General features: G+C 41.1%; 1 long non-coding RNA gene across 1 annotated transcript; it reads right to left on the reverse strand.

The window, feature by feature from the left end:
• Positions 1-4,535: 4,535 nt before the first annotated feature.
• On the reverse strand, positions 4,536-6,306 carry LOC124177527. The gene is made up of 3 exons (XR_006869622.1): positions 6,184-6,306; positions 5,653-5,780; positions 4,536-4,580 (listed from the first exon to the last, which is right to left on the reverse strand). It is a non-coding gene; the product is annotated as an uncharacterized LOC124177527 (long non-coding RNA).
• Between the last annotated feature and the right edge of the window lie 2,644 nt (positions 6,307-8,950).

Here is an 8,950-nt window from a genome sequence, read left to right on the forward strand (position 1 = left end):
TATAGAAATTTTATTAGCGCACTGACAGCTACTGAATTTCGGCTTGCGCGAAAAACGAATTGAAATAATTTATTGTAAACATGGACGAGGAGCCACGGAGCGCTTATCCTGGAAGTCGAGAAATTTTATTAGCGGACTGACAGCTACCGAATTTGGGATTGCGCGAAAAACGAATTGAAATAATTTATTGTAAACATGAACGAGGAGCCACGGAGCGCTTATCCTGGAAGTCGAGAAATTTTATTAGCGGACTGACGACTACTGAATTTCGGCTTGCGCGAAAAACGAATTGAAATAATTTATTGTAAACATGGACGAGGAGCCACGGAGCGCTTATCCTGGAAGTCGAGAAATTTTATTAGCGGACTGACAGCTACCGAATTTGGGATTGCGCGAAAAACGAATTGAAATAATTTATTGTAAACATGAACGAGGAGCCACGGAGCGCTTATCCTGGAAGTCGAGAAATTTTATTAGCGGACTGACAGCTACCGAATTTGGGATTGCGCGAAAAACGAATTGAAATAATTTATTGTAAACATGAACGAGGAGCCACGGAGCCCTTATCCTGGAAGTCGAGAAATTTTATTAGCGGACTGACAGCTACCGAATTTGGGATTGCGCGAAAAACGAATTGAAATAATTTATTGTAAACATGAACGAGGAGCCACGGAGCGCTTATCCTGGAAGTCGAGAAATTTTATTAGCGGACTGACAGCTACCGAATTTGGGATTGCGCGGAAAACGAATTGAAATAATTTATTGTAAACATGAACGAGGAGCCACGGAGCGCTTATCCTGGAAGTCGAGAAATTTTATTAGCGGACTGACAGCTACCGAATTTGGGATTGCGCGAAAAACGAATTGAAATAATTTATTGTAAACATGAACGAGGAGCCACGGAGCGCTTATCCTGGAAGTCGAGAAATTTTATTAGCGGACTGACAGCTACCGAATTTGGGATTGCGCGAAAAACGAATTGAAATAATTTATTGTAAACATGAACGAGGAGCCACGGAGCGCTTATCCTGGAAGTCGAGAAATTTTATTAGCGGACTGACAGCTACCGAATTTGGGATTGCGCGAAAAACGAATTGAAATAATTTATTGTAAACATGAACGAGGAGCCACGGAGCGCTTATCCTGGAAGTCGAGAAATTTTATTAGCGGACTGACAGCTACCGAATTTGGGATTGCGCGAAAAACGAATTGAAATAATTTATTGTAAACATGAACGAGGAGCCACGGAGCGCTTATCCTGGAAGTCGAGAAATTTTATTAGCGGACTGACAGCTACCGAATTTGGGATTGCGCGAAAAACGAATTGAAATAATTTATTGTAAACATGAACGAGGAGCCACGGAGCGCTTATCCTGGAAGTCGAGAAATTTTATTAGCGGACTGACAGCTACCGAATTTGGGATTGCGCGAAAAACGAATTGAAATAATTTATTGTAAACATGAACGAGGAGCCACGGAGCGCTTATCCTGGAAGTCGAGAAATTTTATTAGCGGACTGACAGCTACCGAATTTGGGATTGCGCGAAAAACGAATTGAAATAATTTATTGTAAACATGAACGAGGAGCCACGGAGCGCTTATCCTGGAAGTCGAGAAATTTTATTAGCGGACTGACGACTACTGAATTTCGGCTTGCGCGAAAAACGAATTGAAATAATTTATTGTAAACATGGACGAGGAGCCACGGAGCGCTTATCCTGGAAGTCGAGAAATTTTATTAGCGGACTGACAGCTACCGAATTTGGGATTGCGCGAAAAACGAATTGAAATAATTTATTGTAAACATGAACGAGGAGCCACGGAGCGCTTATCCTGGAAGTCGAGAAATTTTATTAGCGGACTGACAGCTACCGAATTTGGGATTGCGCGAAAAACGAATTGAAATAATTTATTGTAAACATGAACGAGGAGCCACGGAGCCCTTATCCTGGAAGTCGAGAAATTTTATTAGCGGACTGACAGCTACCGAATTTGGGATTGCGCGAAAAACGAATTGAAATAATTTATTGTAAACATGAACGAGGAGCCACGGAGCGCTTATCCTGGAAGTCGAGAAATTTTATTAGCGGACTGACAGCTACCGAATTTGGGATTGCGCGGAAAACGAATTGAAATAATTTATTGTAAACATGAACGAGGAGCCACGGAGCGCTTATCCTGGAAGTCGAGAAATTTTATTAGCGGACTGACAGCTACCGAATTTGGGATTGCGCGAAAAACGAATTGAAATAATTTATTGTAAACATGAACGAGGAGCCACGGAGCCCTTATCCTGGAAGTCGAGAAATTTTATTAGCGGACTGACAGCTACCGAATTTGGGATTGCGCGAAAAACGAATTGAAATAATTTATTGTAAACATGAACGAGGAGCCACGGAGCGCTTATCCTGGAAGTCGAGAAATTTTATTAGCGGACTGACAGCTACCGAATTTGGGATTGCGCGAAAAACGAATTGAAATAATTTATTGTAAACATGAACGAGGAGCCACGGAGCGCTTATCCTGGAAGTCGAGAAATTTTATTAGCGGACTGACAGCTACCGAATTTGGGATTGCGCGAAAAACGAATTGAAATAATTTATTGTAAACATGAACGAGGAGCCACGGAGCGCTTATCCTGGAAGTCGAGAAATTTTATTAGCGGACTGACAGCTACCGAATTTGGGATTGCGCGAAAAACGAATTGAAATAATTTATTGTAAACATGAACGAGGAGCCACGGAGCGCTTATCCTGGAAGTCGAGAAATTTTATTAGCGGACTGACAGCTACCGAATTTGGGATTGCGCGAAAAACGAATTGAAATAATTTATTGTAAACATGAACGAGGAGCCACGGAGCGCTTATCCTGGAAGTCGAGTTTCACCGCGTAGCGGACCCGAAGCGCGGGATCCGGGAGGTTGAGAACCCGTTACTCGAAATACGTAGCGGACCCGAAGCGCGAGATCCGGGAGGTTGAGAACCCGGTACTCGAAATTTGCGGAGCGCGACTCTCATCCGTCCGCTCTACTGCGCGGTTGTTTCCCGACTGAGGAATTCGGCTAGCTGATTTGGAATTGGTGACGTCACTTTCTGAACATCCGACATCCAAACTTTGGTTTCAACCTTTGATACTATGTATGATGATGTATGATGTACGATGTATGATGTACGATGTATGATGTATGATGATATGATATGATGTATAATGATTTTAGGTTTCACATTTCATACAAGAAATACACACTTTATCTCTCCTGCCGATTCCAGACTCAAGCGGCCAGGCCCTTCGATGGTCAGCCGTTGACTGAAGATATATTCTTCAGTGAACGGGTCGGCTAATAACGCTGCCGTTCTGCGACAGTTGGATGATGAAAAATTTCGCTCGTATCTTTCAAATGTGTGTTAAAATACACTCGAAGTTTTAAGAAGCGTCGTTCTTTCTCTCCCTATCACCTTTCTAGGTCTTTAAATCACTACGCAGCGTTAAATACTGTCTCATACACGGAGCATCCGTTTCATCTCGTTCAAAATTAGCGCATCCGTGATGAATCACAGTTACTCTGAATTTTTTTCCATCCGAATACTTTTCGAAAAACAATTCTGCTCCTCCACCCAACGCAGATACTTCACTTGCGACCAGCTAAAACAACGTTTCGATTCTACGCCTATGAAAAGTCAAGATCGAGAGAGCAAATGAAAAGTTGTTGGAATAATTATGGATACTAATGTTATGGAATACATCGAGCGCGCGTCGAATAGAATCCCATTTCGAAATGAATAATTCTGCTCTTTTCATATCATAGCTAATCTAGTAATATAGGTAAATAGGATGGTTGGAGGTGTTCGGAAATGGTAGGAGGTGGTCGGCGCTGGCAGAAGGTGATAGGGGGTGGTCGAAAGTGGCCATTGACGGTCGGAGGTGGTAGGGGGAGGTAGGAGGTGTTCGAAAATGGTAGGACATTCCAAAAGTTAAAGTCGACGATGATCCGGTGCATCAATTTTATCGTTACAGATTTTCTTTTCCCATGAGGCATAGAGTATTCAACAACGATAATGCAGTCCTTCAAATTCATCATTCATCTCTGTCTGGAAAGCTAATTCGCAAGGCGTGGTATTCTATTCTATTTGCATTATTAGAAAAATACCCGTACTCTACATACACTGTTTCTAATCTTTTGCTACATTTGGTTTAATCCCCATGCTTCCACAGCACGAATAGTCGGAAATGTTTTTGATTATCCATAATAAAATAAAAGAGGTAACACAAAGCTTAAATTTATTGTTAAAGCTCTAATGAATACATCAAACTGCGGTCGAATCAATTCATTTATTATTTGCACATGACCTCTGTATATTTGATAAATTATTTCTAAATACATTGAAACATACGTATTTATAATGAAATATCATGCAATGGGCTGTGTAAACTATAAACTATAATTTCTATCGAATAGCTGCTTTTATGTCAACAGGGCTTTGAGACTCAGTTCCGTTCGTCCTCCTCCTCGTCCACCTCCGACCACCTCCAACAATCGCCAACCACCTCGAACAACCACCGATAACCACCTCGGGTTGTACCTGGAACAGCAATAAATATTTTCAGTATAAGAAAACATCAAAAACATTACGTAAAGGTTCATATAATCACAGGTTTTGTTTTTTGGCTGTAACTTTCGATGCGTTGATCGCAGCGTATTGGAACTGCGCCCAATCGATTTCTTCCGCAAAATTACGTCGGAATAGTGCCACAATTAATTTGTTCCAGCACTTTTCAAAATCGCGAAAATTTTCGTCAAAAATGCAAAGGGGTTTGATGGTTGATGGTTTTATTGAGATCTTTCCCATAGCGATTATAATCGTAATATTTCCCATAGCGAAATAATGCCCTTTGCATTTTTGGAGAAGATTTTCGCCACTTTGGAAAGTGCTGGAATATATTCTTTCATGCACTATTCGGACGTAGTTTTGCGAGAGAAATCGATTGGGCGCAGTCCCAATACGCTGCGATCAACGCATCAAAAGTTACAGCCAAAAAACGAGATCCTGAATTTTCGACATTTTTCAGCAGGTGCTTTTTCCTTCGTCATTTCTCTTCTGTTCATCCCACGCTCTTTTCGCTGCGTTTTCTGAGTTGCTTGGGGTCCAATTGGTCGGGAGAGAGTCATACGAATCAATTCTGAGACGAAAAATTTTTTGGTAAAAAAAAAAGTAAGGCTTTGCATTTGCATTTCAGGCGAAAATTTTCGCGATTCCGAAAAGTGCTGGAATGAATTCTTTCACGCACTAATCGGACGTAGTTTTGCGAGAGAAATCGATTGGGCGCAGTCCCAATATGCTGCGATCAACCCAATACGCCCTACCCCCTAACCTATCCTACCCAACCCCACCCTACCCTACCGTACCCTACATTACCTCCCACTCTACCCCACCCCTTCCATCTCCTGGCCCCTTCCCGTCCCGCCCTTTTCTTCATCCAACTCCCACTCCTGATTCCATTTTTACTCCTACCCCTGATCCCACTCCTGATCCTACTTCTACTCGTGATCCTTCTCCTATTCCTACTCCCACTCCTGATTCTATTTCTACTCCTACTTTTGACCCTACTTCTCCTACTCCCACTCTATTCAATACATCAGAATGATATACTCACAGTGCACGAATCCTCGTCATCCTCGTCCACCTTGTTCTCCTTGTCTTCCTGGTCCTCCAGCCCCCACCACTGGCTCCAGCCACAGCCAACCACTTCCAACAACCATCGATGACCACCTCGGGTTATACCTGGAATAGTAATCAGTGTTCTCAGTACAAGAACTCATCAAAAATATGTGCAAGTATTATTATAATTATTCAATTAATCAATTATGTAATAAATTTCAGTAGCGCACTTATAGCTACTGAATTTGTGCTTGCACAAAAAATGAATTGAAATAATTCATTGTAAACGTGACAAGTTTGTAATATTTCAGATGAAATATAATTACAATTGCCATCAAATATTATAACAATATTAATTAATTAATTTATAATGTAATAAATTGTATAAGATTATTCATAGCTACTGAATTTGCGCTTGCACGAAAAATGAATTGAAATAATTTATTGTACACATGACAAGTTTGAAAAAGTTTAGATACAATATAATTACAATTGCTATTAAATATTATAAAAAAATTGAACTCACCGAGCACAAATCTTCGTCCTCCTCGTCCTCGTCCTCGTCCTCCTTCTCGTCCACGTCCGTCCACCTCCAACCGCCGCCAACCATCTTCAACGATCACCGCTTCCCACCTCGGGTTATACCTTGAATAGTAATAAATATTTTCAGTATTAGAACACATCAAAACCATTATGTAAGGATGAATATAAATAATTGATTAGTAACAAAATAAATTATATCAGCGCACTTATAGCTTCTGTATTTGGGCTTGCGCGAAAAATGAATTGAAATGATTGATTGTAAACATGACAACTTTGAAAAATTTTATATACAATATAATTACAATTGCCATTGAATATTATAAAAATGTTATACTCACCACGCACAAAACCTCGTCATTCTCCTCCTTGTCCCGCTCGATCACCCGCAAGCACCTCCAACTACCTCCGACCACCTCCAACGACCCCCGACCACCTCCAACGACCACCGCTATCCACTTCGAGTCATGTCTTGAACGCAAAGAAATATTTTTAGTATTATAACACATCAAAAATATTGTGTACGGATTAATATAATTTTTTTATCAACAGATTCAACCAAGAAGATTATGAGAAAATTGTCAAAATTAATAGAACTTTTATTAGCGCATCAAGAGCTACTGAAATTTGGCTTGCGTGAAAAATGAAATGAAATCATTTATTGTAAACATGACAAGTTTAAAAAATTTTAAATAAAACGTAATTATAATTGCCATCAAATATTATAAAAGTGTTTTACTCACCCAGCACAAATCCTCGTCCTCCTCGTCCTCCTCCTCGTCCACCTCCGACCACCTTCAACCACCTCAGGTTATACCTTGAATAGTAATAAATATTTTCAGCATTGGAACGCATCAAAAATATTGTCTGAGGATCAATATAATTTTTTTTTTTTGAGTCATTCCACCAAGATTATGACAAAATTATAAGAAATTATACAAATTTTAAAAGTGCATTGATAGCTACTGAAATTGGGTTTGGGCGAAAAATGAATTAAAATAATGTTTTGTGATCATGACAGTTTTAAAAAAATTTAGACAAAATATAATTACAAATGCCATGATATATTATAAAAATGTTATACTTACCGTGCACAAATCCTCGTCCTCCTAGTCCACCTCATTTCCCGGGAGTCGAGATTCAGCGGGTAGCCGACCTGTAGCGGAAAACCTACGTAGCGCTTGTCCCTGAAGTGGAGTTTCACCAGGTAGCCGACCTGGAGTGCAGGAACTACGGACCGCTTATCCTGGAACTCGAGTTGCACCAGGAAACGGACCTGGAGAGCAGAAACTACGGATCGCTTGTCTTGAAAGTCGAGTTTCATCAGGTAGCGGACCTCAAGCGCAGAAACGACGGAGCGCTTGTCTTGGAAGTCGAGTTTCACCAGGTAGTGGACCCGGAACGCAGGATCCAGGAGACAGAGAACCCGGTACTCGAAATCTGCTGAGCGCAATTCTCATACGTCCGCTCTACCGCGCGGTTGTTTCCAGACTGAGGAATTCGGCTAGCTGATTTTCGATCGATGACGTCGAGAAAAAAAAATTTTGGGCGACGTCACTTTCTGATCATCCAAACATGCAAACTTTGTTTTCGAACTTCAGTACTGTGTATGATGTATGTTGTACGACGTATGATTCATGATGTATGATGTATGATGTATGGTGTTTGATGTATGATGACATGAGATGATCTGTAATGATTTCAGTTTACATATTTTAGACAAGCAATACACACTACATTTTTCCTGCCAATTTCAGACCTAAGCGGCTAGGCTCTTCGATGGTCAGTCTTCGACCAAAGATGTATTCTTCAATTAACGTGTCAGCTAATAACGCCGCCGTTCTGTAACAGTTGGATGATAGAAATTTTTGTTCGTAACTTTCAAATGTGTGTTAAAATACACTTGAAGTTTTAAAAAGCTTCGTTCTGTCTCTCCCTCAGGAAAAAAAAAAAATACGCAGACAATCACCTTCTTCAGTCTTCAAATCATGACACTGCGTTAAATACTGTCTCATATGCGGAACATACATTTCATCGCGATCAAAATCAGCGCATCCGTGATGTATTACAGTTACTCTGAATTTTTTTCCATCCGAATACTTTTCGAAAAACAATTCTGCTCCTCCACCCAACGCAGATACTTCACTTGCGACTAGCTAAAACAGCGTTTTGATTCACTGCCTACAAAAGTTCAAGATCGAGAGAGCAAATGAAAAGTTGTTGGAATAATTATGACCATTAATGTTACAGAATACATGGCAGTCCAGTGGAACGAAGAAGATGAAGGTGGGCGGAGGTGGGAGGAGGCGGTGGATGGCGGTTGGAGGTGCTTGGAGGTAGTTGGGGGTGGTTGGCGGTGGACGCGGTTACACGTCTTCTCACGGGGATGATCGAGCTGATCGACATTTCCAAGTCGCAGTCGACAAGTAGTCCTACGTACTCACTTTGTACTCAATCTCAAGCTTTCACACCGACGCTACTTTGACTGCTACGAATGTCGGTGCGAGCTCGTTAGGTCGAGTCGATAGAGCAAAACCATCCTACGCTCCCAGGCCCACCTGGGTCAACTTGCTCGCCGAAAACTGGTCACAAAATCTTACATAGGGGTATCCGTCTTCATATTCTTTAGTCAACGGCTAATATCATACGGATAGTGATTTTCAAATATTCACGCGCCTAGAAGCAAACGCGATCGGTGTACATTCCCGTTGCTTTATCGTGAAATAATTTTTCAGAATTTCCGAAAACCCTCG

Source organism: Neodiprion fabricii, chromosome 3, assembly GCF_021155785.1.
Source record: "Neodiprion fabricii isolate iyNeoFabr1 chromosome 3, iyNeoFabr1.1, whole genome shotgun sequence".
In the NCBI taxonomy this organism is placed as follows: domain Eukaryota; kingdom Metazoa; phylum Arthropoda; class Insecta; order Hymenoptera; family Diprionidae; genus Neodiprion; species Neodiprion fabricii.